Source organism: Anser anser (assembly GCF_964211835.1).
Source record: "Anser anser genome assembly, chromosome: 4".
Taxonomy (NCBI): Eukaryota; Metazoa; Chordata; class Aves; order Anseriformes; family Anatidae; genus Anser; species Anser anser.
This window is the reverse complement of record NC_139724.1, coordinates 8,631,126-8,645,908: the sequence shown is the minus strand read 5'-3', so window position 1 is coordinate 8,645,908 and position 14,783 is coordinate 8,631,126. Positions and strand designations below refer to the sequence as shown.

General features: G+C 37.9%; 1 long non-coding RNA gene across 4 annotated transcripts in view; it reads left to right on the top strand.

Annotated features, from left to right (window-relative positions):
* Positions 1–14,783, top strand: part of LOC310899347 — a 343,657-nt gene that overhangs the window by 121,771 nt on the left and 207,103 nt on the right. For all 4 annotated transcript variants that reach the window (XR_014584218.1, XR_014584219.1, XR_014584220.1 and 1 more), the window contains one exon: positions 4,545–4,680. This is a non-coding gene — a long non-coding RNA (uncharacterized lncRNA). The remainder of the gene's footprint in view (positions 1–4,544; positions 4,681–14,783) is intronic.

Genomic DNA, 14,783 nt, shown 5'->3' with positions numbered 1-14,783 from the left:
CCACAGAAAAACAAAACAAAACAAAACAAAGGGAGTATATTGCTGATTTGTATCTGTATTTCAAACATAGATTACTACTTCCTTTTTGAAACACAGCACATGTGAAACAAGAAACACTGCTTACGTTATATTGCTTTACTTTGGCACTGACCTTAGTGTAACACCCCATATACTAGAGCTGAACTATCATCAGCACTGTAGCATTTTCATTGCATCTGATGGGCAATTGTATAGCAGTCCTAAAACTGCTATGGAAAAATGATCTAAGCCTCATATAAAATTTCAAATGGTGTAACTTTTCTGTATCTGAGGCTGTCTATATTTTGGGTGATGTACATTGTCTGTCTAGAAGCCATTGTGACAATTTTTACAATGGTTTACCAAAATGGATAAATAAAAATTTATAGAGGGATTAAAGGTTAAAACTAATGGAAAATTATTAATAACATCATCTTATTAATGGGAGCTTATCCATTCAGCACTATTTTTTCTTCAAATAATGAGCGAACAAATATTGAGAAAAAAAAAATGAGTTGGTGCTTTTGTAAGGAAACATAGTATCTCACCTGACAATTGAAAATGCACATTTCCCTACTCCTAGCACTGCCAAACAGAATCACTTACTCTGCTTTTCACTATTTTAGAGTATTTTGAAAGCTAATGATATTTACATAGAGGAAAAGGATATGAAAATGAAGTAATTAATTATACAACAGGATTTGATCTATGCTGGCACCAGAAAAAAAATCACCCTGCTCTGAGGACAGGCCTTGTAAATGTATATAGCTTTCCTTTATTTTTCAAAACCATGACTTGTGATTATTAGATGCCCAGCTGAAGTACCTAGAGGTGGATACTGAAGTTCCTAGTGTCTTTCACAACACCTAGTTTACTCCCTGCTAAAATCATTGCCCGTTTTGACATCATAAATCCTACTGAGTCAATAAAAAACTATACTCTACTGTGCTATATATATTTGTAACAACTTTCTCTCTTTTGGAAATGTTTCTCTCCTATACAGAATTTCTAAGCCATGCCAGCCTGATTTATGACTTTTATGATTTCCTACAATGTCTTCAACTGTGGTCACAATGCCTGTTTCTAGTTCATGTTATATCATATATGACTGCAAACTGTTTAAGGCTAAAGAGAAATGGATTCATCCATTTTACTAACTAAACCTGTGCTATTTCTTTGGACACTGTTTGCTGTCAGTATTGATAGTTTTGTAACAAATAATGTCCACAGGCTGAGTTTTCCTAATGGGCATCAACTAGACAGCATTGTATGGTCTTGGAAGCAAAACAGCAATTTCAGATTGTAGGAATAAAATATAAACTAAAATATGGTCATGACAGAGATACATTGAATGATGGTGTTGACACAATGTGCCATTTCTGAACCATTACTGGGAAAAAACGCATTTCAGTCTTTTTGAAGTACCTACCATGTTCATGATAATATGAACTGCTGTGCAGGATAAATAGCTATAAAACCATTTTCACTACATTAATTTTTAAAATGTTTATTGTTCATTTCTGAAATGAACTATAAGTTTTAGACTACATCTCAGCCTTACTGTATGGGTATTCAGATCATGGCATGTAGAGCTATAAAATTACCATACTTGTATGTATTAATCAATGATGTGTATTTAAATGTATTTAATACAGTAAGGCTTTATTTTTCATACAGACCTCCTTCAGCAATTTCCTGTAGTGATGATTGTATAAGCACCTGAGCAATAACAGTAACACTAAACACTATTTAATACCAAATAAGAGGTCAGATTAGAGGTATTATTCCTTGTTGTTTCTGAGTTTTCTAAATATTTTATGAGTTTCAACTTTGGAATGTTTGAATTAATCTGTCTCATATTCTTTATTGCATTCTATGTTCAACTGTACTTTTAAAGCAGGAAATTCAGGGAATTTTAAGTAGGTAGGAAATGTTATATTGTTTTTATCTGCTAAATTAAGGCACATAAAAGTTTGTGCTGTCTTTTGAAAACACTGAAAATAAGATGAATCAGCATTTTTTAATATATGTGATTTAAGATGCAAAATCCTGAATTACTGAAGGCAAAGACTACTCAGGCTTTTGTGACCCTTCCTGATATTTCTCAATTTATAAATGAAGCCAATTTACCCTTGGCTTCTGTGAAGTCTCATAATAAATGTGGTTTCTAACAACAGCAAATTCAGAAGTTAGAAAAAGGGAACTTTCTTTTGTCTAATAAAAGAAACAAAGCTGGTGGTCTCCATGAGGAGATAAAATCTGTGCAAATGCAGGTCCTTACCTTCACTAATTAAATGGAAAGAATAGTTTGAAAACAGCTTCACAAAATAGGATTCCTGCAGAGTTTCTACTTGCTTTTACTTATAGTTTTGTTTAGAAATCTTGTTTCCAGGATTATATATAAACTTTTTTTTTTTTTGGTGCAACCAGGATGGTAATTTTAAGTGAAACAATCACTAAAATGTAGAAGATATGCATGTTTGAAGCTTTTAGCCAGTATGATGAGAAATACACGTCAATAGGAAATGAAAATGGATGCTAACTAGCATACGTAACAAGAGTAGCAAAAAAAGAAAAAAAAAAAAGCTACAAAGCTGGGCCATTAATATGGTATCATGCATTCCTTTAGTGTGTATGCTAGTGTATTTAATCACTGCCACTTATAACTTGATGTTCAAGACTTAAAAATCAAATTACACTTTTTATTTCTACTAATGTTCTTTACACAGGAAGGAGACAGTGTCAGCTCATTACTGCACTATTCTCCCATGGCTCTTTCCTGAAGGTGAAAAGTACCATACCAAATAATTTGTACTGAGTGGAAAAAGCTTTTTAAAAGAATTGTAAACAGTAGGAAAAAAAAAAAAAAAGGAAGAAGAAAATGGAGGAAGATAAGAAATTAACTTCCTAACAATTATCATTTTTTTCACAATTACTATTTCAGTTCCTATGGACTTAATGAAGAAAAAAGCCTACTAAAGTTTTTTGTTTGTTTGTTTTGTTTTGAATATAGAAAGAAATCACATTGGTTAAAAAATCAACACTTACCACTGCTGGATTCAAATGTCTGGTTTCTTGCAGTGCACTGTATATTCTTAACCACGAGCCAAAATGTCTTCTTGCTAAAATTATGCATGTGACGAGCACTATGCAGCCTAGTGGAAGTTACACATTAGAATCTGCACATAAAAGAAAAGATGTTTTCTTTTGATATTTCTTTCTGATTACAAAAGCTCCAGGTAGAGGCTACTAGGTAGGGATCAGAAACCTTTTTCTATGTTGGTCCATTATTCCCTTAACTATTGCTTTGCCATTATATTAATATGATTTGGGGATTCAGGAAGGTCAGAGAAGAGAGCCACTTTATACTTGTTGTTTGGCTGGTTGGTTGGTTTGGCTTAGTTTGGTGTGTTGTGTTGGTTTGTTTGTTTTTTGGTCTGTGCCCTAACATTGGATTAGAAAATGAGTATATATTCATTTTTAAAATGTAGGGTACTTGTTGTGGTTTAACCCATCCGGCAGCTAAGCGCCACACAGCTGCGAATCAGAAAAAAAATGATAGCCTGTGGGTTGAGATAAAGACAGTTTATTAAGACAGAAAAGAAAGGAAAATAGTAATGATAATACTACTACTACTAATAATGTGTATGACACAAGTGATGCACAATGCAATTGCTCACCACCCGCTGACCGATGCCCAGCCTATCCCCGAGCAGCCGGCCCCCCACCCCGGCCAGCCACCCCTATATATTGTTTAGCATGACGTCAGATGGTATGGAATACCCCTTTGGCCAGTTTGGGTCAGCTGTCCTGGGTCTGTCCCCTCCCAGTTCCTGCTGCACCCCCAGCCTGCTCGCTGGCAGGACAGAGCGAGAAGCCGAAAAGTCCTTGGCCTGGTGTAAACACTGCTCTGCAACAATTAAAACATCAGCATGGTATGAACATTATTTTCATCCTAAATCCCAAACGCAGCACCCTATCAACTACTAGGAGGAAAATTAACTCTATCCTACCCAAAACCAGGACAGTAGTGCGCACACAATGTGAGAATCTCAGATTAGCCCCTTTTAATTCATGGCATTGTCATGAGTGCATATGTCCCATGATGCACCAAGGAATGTGCTTCACTGAGTATTATATCTCTTATCTAATTTTTTTAATTGACTTTTTTTTCCCAGAAATTTATAGAATTGATAAGGAATTGGAGTAATGTTTTAATTATGTTTTTTAAATATTCAGTTCTATTTCAAAATGTTGTATTCTGGTAAAGTTATCCGCTATAAAAATTCTTAGCAATTTCTTTAATCTGTGAAGTAATTCTTCTTATGTTTTTAAAAAGAGCAATAGAAGTTGCTTGGTCATGAGCTAGTATACATAGGTGCACCTTTGATAACTTCAGAGAATGGTGCTTATTTACTGTGACTGGAGATGTGCTCCAGAGGTATACAAAATACTTTGTGCTAAACTGCCTCTGTAGAAGCATAGGAAGTAGTAGAAACACAAGAAAAATGTACTATTTCTTCCAGGTCTGGAACAGATATTATGCAAACCCTGCAACTCTACTGGTGCACGCTGCCTTGCAGGGAATGAAGTTACGCCATCAAAATATTCAGACAAATATTGACAACTAGCTGTGCAAACTGAGCGTTTCCTCTGTGAACTGTAAGTAAAAAGTTATGACTTACCAGATCGTTACATAAATTTCTGTTTCACCCCATACATATGATGCCACCTGCTGAACTGCTTATTGTTTTTCCTGTCTGTCAGGGAATAGTGGGGGGACTGGTGCTCTTTAACTTGTTTGTTGATCTGTATTTTTTTTCTCTCAGATGTGTAGTAGGATGTGTGTAGCATATATTTACCTATGCATGCATACCAAATACATAGCAGATTGAAATACTGTTCATAACTGCAAGGGTTCAGTGCTTCTTGTTGAAAGCAAGCCATAAATCACGGAGTTTTATCTTTTTGGATGATACTATTTGCAGCATAGCATCCTGCATATTTTTAGCCTAGCAATCCACAGAAGTATTTGAGTGAGAAGGCTTCTTTACTCCCTGCCACTTTTGCCAATGAGAATGCAGTTCAGAGTGACTTGTTTGTTCGTGGTTGGGAACGAGATGCTGTAAGAGAAAGGGAATGTGAGAGGCAAAAGCTGAGAGAACAAATCAGAAATAGCAGAAATCTTGACTCTTATTTGCACTCTGCAAACACCCTTGTTGAACATAATTATCTTACTGAAAAGCTTTTTCAGTATAGTTCATAGATCACAATAATTACTGAGCAAAGTTAATTTAAAACAAAACATATATGTATATATATATTTGCACCGTTCTACTTGTGGATTTTGCTTATGTTTCCAGGTGCTTCACAGTTTCAAAAGCTGAAAGATCATTGTTTTAAGAAGTTGCATGATGTAGGTGCCAGAGCAATACAGCAATGGCAAAATGTTGGTGGGCAGCACGTCTAGAGCCATGCTGCATGTCCTGTTCTGGTGGGGTAGAATACCAAGCACTCCTCATTACTCTCTTTGCTTTTTGGCACTGCGAGGTAATGTGGACCTCAGAACTGGCAACAGTGTAGCCCTCATGTCAAGGTCCTTCTGACAGTGAAACAGTTTGATCTGTTCTCTTTCTTCTGAACACCTTCGGTAGCTTTTTTCTGTGCTTATTAGACACTGAAGCTTTTTGTTTTGTTTTGCCCCCCCCCCCCCCCCCCCCCAAAAAAAAAAAAAGTACTTCTCCCTCCCAAGCCAATAGTTTTGGAGAGAATTGTTAAAATTATTCTCTGATCTAGGATTATGTAATTCAAATACAAAGACCATCAAAGACATGCAGTGCTAATGAGACACTTTTTCATTACTCTCTTTTCCTGAGATCTAGGGTCAGCTCACCCAAGGGACTCCCTCAGCTGCACACTCAGGAGCCCAGGTTTTGTATTTTGCTATAGTCTGTACTGTAGTCCTCTAAATAACGGCATCTATTAGCATTTTGATGAGACCCTACAGGCCCCCTGCTGCTATTTCCTTGCAACTCTCTCCAGACATGATGTGCCATGCTATCACATACTCTCCAACTGTACTACCTCCTGCACACCATCTTAGCCCATACTTGCATCACTCCGCCAGCAACTCACAATATCTTTCATCCTTCAGCTTTCATTCTGTTGCACCTAGACCCATCATTTTACCTTAAATGTACTTTTCACAGTGCATTACCACTTTCACCCTAGGAGCCTGACCATCAGGTGCCCATTTCCCTCCTATTGAGCGCTCCCAGCTCTGTTCCCTGGACTTGCACTCCTCTTCTGCCTTGTGTCTGCATGCAGGTGTGCAAGCCCTGACCCTAACCCAGGTGCTTGGCAAGCAGTGGCTGGGCTGGGGATGTGCCAGCCTTGGGGCACCAGCTTTACTGAGGGCAGCACACCACTTAGTGCCACTTAGCACAGGACAGCAAGTTGTTGTGCATCACTTCTTCCAGGGTGCAGGCTTTTACCTTGTGTACTTAGTGTTAAGTAGCCAAGGAGTTTCAGTCTGACTCTTGTTTATTGTAGGTAAGATCAGGGGGTAAGCAAGATGCAGCTGAAGAGTGGTAGGTCATTGCTAGGTGGTGGCCTGTTCGGATGGCTGTGCACATGGTCTGTGGTCGAGAGGCAGGCTGAACTGCCTCAACTATCACCAAAAAAAAAAAAAAAAAAAACCACCATAATATGAGCAGTGACTCAACTGGTGCCAAGTCTGTTGGGCACCTAACTCTTGTCATTGCCTTGATGGATGGCCTTGGCTGAATCTCTTGCTCTGCATATGCCTTGCTTTCCTTCTCTGTGAAATTTATGTAATGTTATCAAATTGCTTGGAAAGCACTCTTGAGATCTAGTCGTAAGCAGACAATGTAAGAGCTAGGTTTATTTCATTATTAATTTGCTTTCCTATCACTCATTATATCTAACTTTGGGGCTTGCTTTCTTTTCTGTTACTTTAAAGTTTAGTACTTTACTGTTATCTTTCATTTGTGTGGCTGTAATTTTGGATGTCAGTGCATACTTAGTATCTAAGTAGTATACAAGTATGTGCTTACTGACCTTACTTTTTAGAATAAACTTTCTTCAAGTATTTGTTGCCTGCCTAAAGACTTTTTATAAACTCCTTAGTCATTAAAGTTGCTAGTTTTCACCATGAAATACAGCAGTGGAAAACATAAGTATGTCTGTTTGAATTTTAAAGTATGCCTGCATTTTGTTTTCTCAGAACTCAGTCCTGCAAGGTGATGAACAGTTTGTCCTGATGATTTCAAATGAACTGTTCACATATTTAAGTGTTAATGAGATAAATATGTGCTTTGTTGGATTAGATTCTGCTGGACAAAGACCATTAAAATTTAGATATTCTGCCACACTGAGAAGAAACTAATTTCATAGATAAAGACTGAACACCACAGGGGCAGGGTTTCTTAAACACTTCCAAAATGACACTTGTAACTTGTATTTATCCAACTTTTTATAATATAGATTATATTGTCTCAAGGTATTTTATTTTATTATTTTTGAAAGACTGTCATCATGTGTAACTACCAAAGAACAAACTTAAGATTTTTATTTTTATTTTCCATAAACTGATATGAATCTAGACACCCACCTTATATGCCTAATTTTAGCCTAAAACTTGTTTTTACATCTCATGGAAAAATAGAGGTCTGCAGCACATTTGCTGACGCATCCTTAACTATAGCATTGCTACTGGGTTCCTCTGTAATACAGTACATATTTCTTTGTGAAAGAACTGAAAGCTGCAATAATAAAGCTTAACTTTATGGTATCGAAATTCTCTGTGTTTGTACCTCCAGGGAGAAAAACAATTAGAGAAAGACAATCTACCTAAATAGGCTGGGAAACTGAATTGCTCTGTCTATGCTTCATTACCCTCCCTCTTTCTCATCTCACACTTTCCACAAATAGCATGATTATGTTTACCTGACATCTTCATGCTTCCCTGCTGAGCAGGCTGAGGAAGCCTGGCAGCTGAGATCAGCTGTGCTTTCTATGGAGAACGAATTATATTTTTATTTAAAGGGTCCAAATCTTGAGCCATTTCAGTGAGAAGCTTCAGAGTGTCCCTGAGCTCAGGTAGGGAGCAGAATATATGAAATGACAGTGGGCATTTTTATTTTATTTTTTTTTTTAAAAAAAAGGATCCTTGACAGTAATGAGTATTAGCTTGGCTGACAAAATGTTGATACATCCTTAGTTGCTTGATACAGAGGCATGGTTGGAGAATCTAAATGTTAACTCTGTGACCTGAATGCACTCTTGACTAATTTTTCTGGAAGGTGCCTCTTTTCAAAAGTTCTTCAAGAATGCTTCTTTTCAGAAGCTATTTTGCCCTGCAAAATTAGCTCCTAAGAGTTGCACTGAAATAAAATGTCTTTTTACAGATAAAAATCTAAATATACAGAAAAAAGATCTAGAATAAGCTCTGCAGTGAAAGTTATCAAATGTTTTTTCAGTGACTGCTTTGGAGAACTGAATCTTAAATCCAGAAGAGCAAAAAGACTTGAGAAATACACAGGCTGCCTTTATAAGGAGCAAGTATTTTATTTTTCAGACTTCTCAGGTAATGGAGAAGAATTCAGCACTTTCTTGTTCTGAATTGCCAAGTTATAAATCTGAATAACTAAACTACAGATAATTGGACACAATTCCTCAAATTAGAAACCAATATTACATGTGAGAATTAACGACATTTCATTATGCATTACTGTCTACATTAATAAACTATGACTGTATTAGTTTTAGCAGCAGCATACAAGCCTCTATTTCTTGTAGCCCCTGGGATCTTGCTCTAAATCTAGTTTTAATCTAATGCTGTAGGAGCTGCAGAATAACTGGACTTGAATTCAGCTGAATGTTAGTTTAAAGCACCCAGCTATACTCTGTGAAAACACTGTCATGGAATATGCAGGTACCTGTGTATCTACATGTAAAGTCATAGTCAACATAATATTAGGCCTAATATTAGTAGCCTAAAACCCTGCTTCTACGTTTGCTTTCCCAGCAGCTGAAAAGACACTGACTGGCAGAATTTCTGCTTTTCTCTATTTTCATCTTACAGTGACCATGATCTGACCATGCTCTTCAGGTGCCAAAAGCTTCTTCAAGACTCAAGGTCCTGAATAACTAGAACTCAGGATTTGTTCCATATTTTAGAAAATGTCGTCATATGTAGAGCATGGAATTAATAGGCACCCCTGCTTTTCTGCCCTTCCACTGGTACCTCCTGTTGCTTGTTACAGTTAAAGACACTTCACTAATGTGATGACTTGGCAACTGTCTTGAACTTTCCTTAAATACACTGTATTAAAATGAAATATGTAGATTTTGATCCTACTTTCACTGTTAGTGAACAACATAAGCTAGAGTAGTTGAAATCAGAGTGATTAGCTTGGATGAAGACATGATTACCTTTCCAACCACCACCTCTAATTCCTGCTCCATCATCTCAAAGCTAAGACATCCTGCAACATTACAATAAGTTGCGGATATTTCTGGCCAACAAACCTGAATCTGTTAGCAGACCGGCATTAATCATTGTGGGTGTCATGTTATTACTGGAAAATTGTGGATAAACAGGCAAACAGGCAGAAAGCTCACAAATTCATACTTCAAAGGACCTTGGAATTCATATTCATAATTTGTTTCAGGATAAATGCAGCAATACCTAGGCAACAATCATAGCCTTATTTGACCTTAGACAATTATGGCATCACAGTTCCACTCACCAAAACTCATAACATAAGGAAAGATGTCTCAAAAGACTTGGAAATATCAGCAGGATAGTTATGATTCATTTAATGTGCAATAACCAAAGACAAGCTATTGACCTCCTGCGTGTGTTACAGCAAGGAAGGGAGGGGTAGCTATGGCAAGGCAGTAAAATAACGTCATGCACCTTGCTCTCATTTATTAATAGTACCTGGAGATTTAAACATTTTATATTACACTGATCTAGGCTCAGATCCTTCAGTCACTAATTTTATGCAAAAGAGTATTATTGCATTAACATTTTTAATGCATTTCATAGAATCATAGAACAGCTTGTGTAGGGAGGGACATTAAAGACCATCTATTTCCACCACCCCCCGCCATAGGCAGGGATGCCACCCACTAGATCACATTACCCAGATCTTCATCCAACCTGGCCTTGAATACCTCCATGGTATCCACAACTTCTCTGGCCAACCTGTTCCAGTGCCTCACCACCTTTAGAGTGAAGAATTTCCTCCTAACACCTAGTCTAAATATCCCCTCTTTTAGTTTAAAACCATTCACCTTGAACCTTTATTCTACCAGAACCCCCAGGTCCTTCTCCGCAAGGCTGCTCTCAGTGAGTTCTTCTCCCAGTCCGGACTCATGTCTGGGATTGCCCTGACCCAGCCACAGTACGTTGCACTTAGACTTGTTGAACCTCATTTGGTTCATGTGGGCCCAGTTCTCAGGCTTATCCAGATCCCTTTGGATGTCGTCTCTTCTTTCTTTGTTATCAACTGCACCACTCAGCTTGGTGTCATCTTCAAACTCACTGAGGGTGCACTCTGTCCCATCGTCTGTGTCATTGATGAAGATATTAAAAAGCATCTGTCCCAAGACAGACCCCTGAGGGACACCACTAGTTACCAGCCTCCATCCGGACACAGAGCCATTGACCACCACTCTGGGTGCAGCCTTCGAGCCAATTCCTTATCCATCTAATAGTCCACCCTTCAAATCCATCTCTTTCCAATTTGGAGCTCAGGATGTCATGGGAGACTGTGTCAAAGGCCTTGCGGAAGTCCAGGTAGGTGACATTGTTTTACCATATTGATTGATGCAGTCACTCCATCATAGAAGGCTACAAGATTGGTCAGGCCCTTGGTGAAGCCATGCTGGCTATCTTAGATCGCCTCCTTGTCTTGCATATGCCTTGGCATTGCTTCCAGGAGGATCTGTTCTATGATATTGCCAGGCACAGAAGTGAGATGAGGCACAGAGGTGATCTATACATTTGTATAGATGTTTAATTTCTACAAATAATGTTTAATTCATTTTTCCAAACAGCACAAAACAATGCAAGGGACCAGACTACTTGCTATGATTTGTATGTTTGTGGCTTCCCTATTCTTTGTGCTGCTATAAAAAATAATAGCCATTTAAGGTTTCATGAGTTTTTCTTGCCAGTTAACTCGAACTTAATGACTCTTGGGTTTATGATCTGTCTCCCCACCACGTTTTGTCTCCTAGTGCCAAGAAAGTATTGATATGAGCCAACACTGTCATTCACCATTTACCTTAGAAACAATCTTATACACTCTTGTGTATAAGAGCCACTTATACAATCTTGATAGCCTTTCCTCTGCTTTGTTTCCAGTGTAGTACAGATTTGTCAATGCAGAATGCAGTGTGGCTTTTTATTTTTTTTTTCCTCCAGTGGAGTTTCTCTCAAATGTTAGCACATTTCTATCATGGAATTGACAGCATTAAACTTATTGTAACTCATTATGGTCTAATGAAAATGAGAGTAGAAATGTACTCAGACATAGACTTCAGAGATCTTTGCCCATAAATGGGTTTAAATTCTAAGAAAGACTGAACAAAACTGGATCTCTCAGCTCTGCATAGAGTCATTGGTTGAGGGTCTAGACCTTAAAGTGAGAGAGCGAGCAGTACGCTGAGGCAGGACCCAGCTCCAAAACAATGATCTCTAGAACTAGTAACCATAGGATTGTCTTGGTGGGCTGCTTTGTTGACCCAGTTATTCCTGGCAGAAGGCTGCCTTGATGCAACTTTGCTGCTTTTAGAAACCAAGCTGACGTTTCTGTACCGTGAAGTGCCCTGCTATGTAGCTGTATCGGGTCATTCAGAACTAGCTGCAAGATTTCTGTATTGCAGCACATTTCACAGTGTTCGGCTTACCTGGAGAGCCCTTTCTGAAGGTGTGCACTGTCTGCTAAACTAGAGATTGGTTAGATGCACAGAAATTGTCTTGGTTTTCTGTTGATATTAAAAAGAAATGAGAGAGCAAAAAAAAAAAAAAGGAAAGTGCACCTTGCTAGTGCTGTTTCTTGAGAAATAGCAATAAACAAGTCCATTATTAATAACCCAATAAAAAACTCTTCTGCACTAAATATATTGGGTCAGCTTTGTGATGGGTGTCAGTCTGCCTACTTCCACTGATTAAAATAAAACTGCAGTGATTTACACCTGTGTTGACTCAGCACACTTGCCCTTGTAAGTAGCCTGTGATAAAATAGACAAATAAATAAAATAAAAGCACAAATCCGGTATGATATAGATATTGCTTAAATAATTCATTATGGCTGCAGGGATAGAAGTAAATACAAAGAAAAATGCTTGCCTTTTGAAATACTAGCTAGAGCAAAGGTTTTTTTTTTTTTTTTTTTTCTGGGCTGGGGTAGCTCATATTTTCTTGCTACATACTCTTCAAGAACTTATAAAAGTGCACAACTCTTTAGGGTCTCACTTATTTATGTGGTGAAGCTGACATAGTCCCATAGATCTAAACACTGTTCACAACTCTGAGCACTGAAACAAATGTGGCCATGTAGCGTATAAACCTGCAGTCCATTTGTTAAGTCTGAGAACAGCTCTACTGCTATTAAACCCCTGTCCAGCTTCTTAATGATGTCTCTCTGTTGTTAAGTTGCTCGGCTTTCTTTAGCGCTGTGACAGAGCGGCACTTTGGCTGATTCACAAATGTGGCCCTTGTACCTGAATTATGCAGTACTCAGTAGATGGCTGCTAGTCACCATGTCTGCTTAATGCTAAATAGTTACTGTTAATTGAACAGTAAAATAGAGGGGGATTTCAAATAAGAGTTACCAGGCTGTGTTTATGTTTACCCCTTTTGTAGAAACCAATGGCTCACCTAAATAGGAACTCATCACCTGTATGACACTGCAGCTTTCAATAGGTGTGGAAAAACATCTATTCAGAAAAAAAAAATAATAATAACAATTTATGGTCCTGTAAAAACAATGGAAAGATTTGTACCACATCAGTCACTTGAAACATTGTTGTTGTTGTTTTAATTCTTTGCATACTTGAAATGTTGGTTATTTCATTAGATTTTTTGTCATGAAATATCTATTTTCATATTGAAATCTACTGTATTTTATAATTTTTTACTGCAAAACTCAGAAACAAATCACTCTAAAATCCCATATTGAGCAAGGCAACTGACTGGTTCTAGTACATGTGAAAAAAAATAAAAATGAAAATAATAATAATAATAATAAATAGGTTTTAGTGATGAGATGCTCTAATTATTTTTCAAGGTATCTAAAAGGTCTCTACTTAAGTTTATGGATCTCATTGATGACTTTCTGGTTTCTTCAGTTCTATGTGAGTCAAGTATATCCACTGTCAGACTGTACCAAAGTCATGAGAAATATTCCCAAGGCAGGCTTTTCAGTGATACTTAACATGTGGCCTCCCAGCCATACGTAGCTCCAGACACAAGCAAGTGAATCAGAACTTTGCTTTTTGGCCAACAGCCTTTTTTCTGCCTTGTCTTGGGGGGAAGCAATTGTGATGATGTGAGCGCTAACAGATCCTGCCTCACCCTTTCAAAGAGTTACAGAAATGATGGGGAAAAAATATATCCTCTTTTCAGTAAGTGGGAGAGAAGAAGCCATGTAGCTTGTAGTTACATGGCTTGTAGCATGGCCATGTAGCATCTAGTTACACTTTACCACAAATGAAGTTCAGGGCAAGAAGTTGGCATTGCTTCATGTTTGTTTATGACTGTATTTTGCCACCAGCAGTTCTTGTGTAGATATCTGCTCTTTAACCAATAAAAGCTTTGAAATGAAATTGTCTGTAAAGGTAGTGTGCAAAGCTATGTAAGTGTGACCTTCTTACAAGTGCAGGCCTTTATTCTATTAGGCTTTATTGTCATACTTATGTGCAGAATAGAAGTGTGTAAAAAAGTCTCAACTGTTACAGTTAACATAGGAAAGAATTAAAAACAGCATGTGAAAACATGCAGTTTAAGAGCTGCCAGATTGGTTTCAGCCAGCATCTTGTGTCTAGAAGTATCAGAATTAGGTCCAATGGCACATGGTGCTTCTTTTGTTGGGTCTTTAAACAAAGAGAGATTTAATGTGCTCCTGAGGTCCAGGTTATGTTTAGAAGACCACGTTTAAAAATGAATAATACATGTTTAATAACCACTAATTTGTCTGTCCTTGCAAGTTTTTCTCAGTCCTTTTTGGCCACCACAGTACTGTGTGGCAGTGGAGCTCACAGGTTAATTATGAGCTGTATGAGGAAATGTTTCTCTGAATTCATTTGATTGTCCTCTGCATGTTACCTTCTGAACAAACAAAATATCTGCTCCATCTATCACTCAGAAATCTACAAAATTCTGTCTTGTTAGTCATCCTGGTCCCTGCTGAAAAGTTTTAGTCAGTTCTGACTACTTTCAGATGGAGATGGATTAGTATCTCCAACCATCCGCAGTTTTTCTTGTGCCATTTATGACTATAGAAGTTAAATTATGCAGATTAAGCTAGGTGGGAGTACCTGAACAGCAGGCTTGTCTGTAATCTGCCTGGATTGCAAGGTGAGCAAAATCCATGCAGCCAGGATGGTGAGCTGGGACTGACTGTGCTGCCGAGCATTAGTGGCTTGCTAACATCATCACATAGCTTTTGGATTTGGTCTGGATTGTCATGACTGGTCAGAGTGTGGGCAGAGCTGCTTTTACCTTCCTA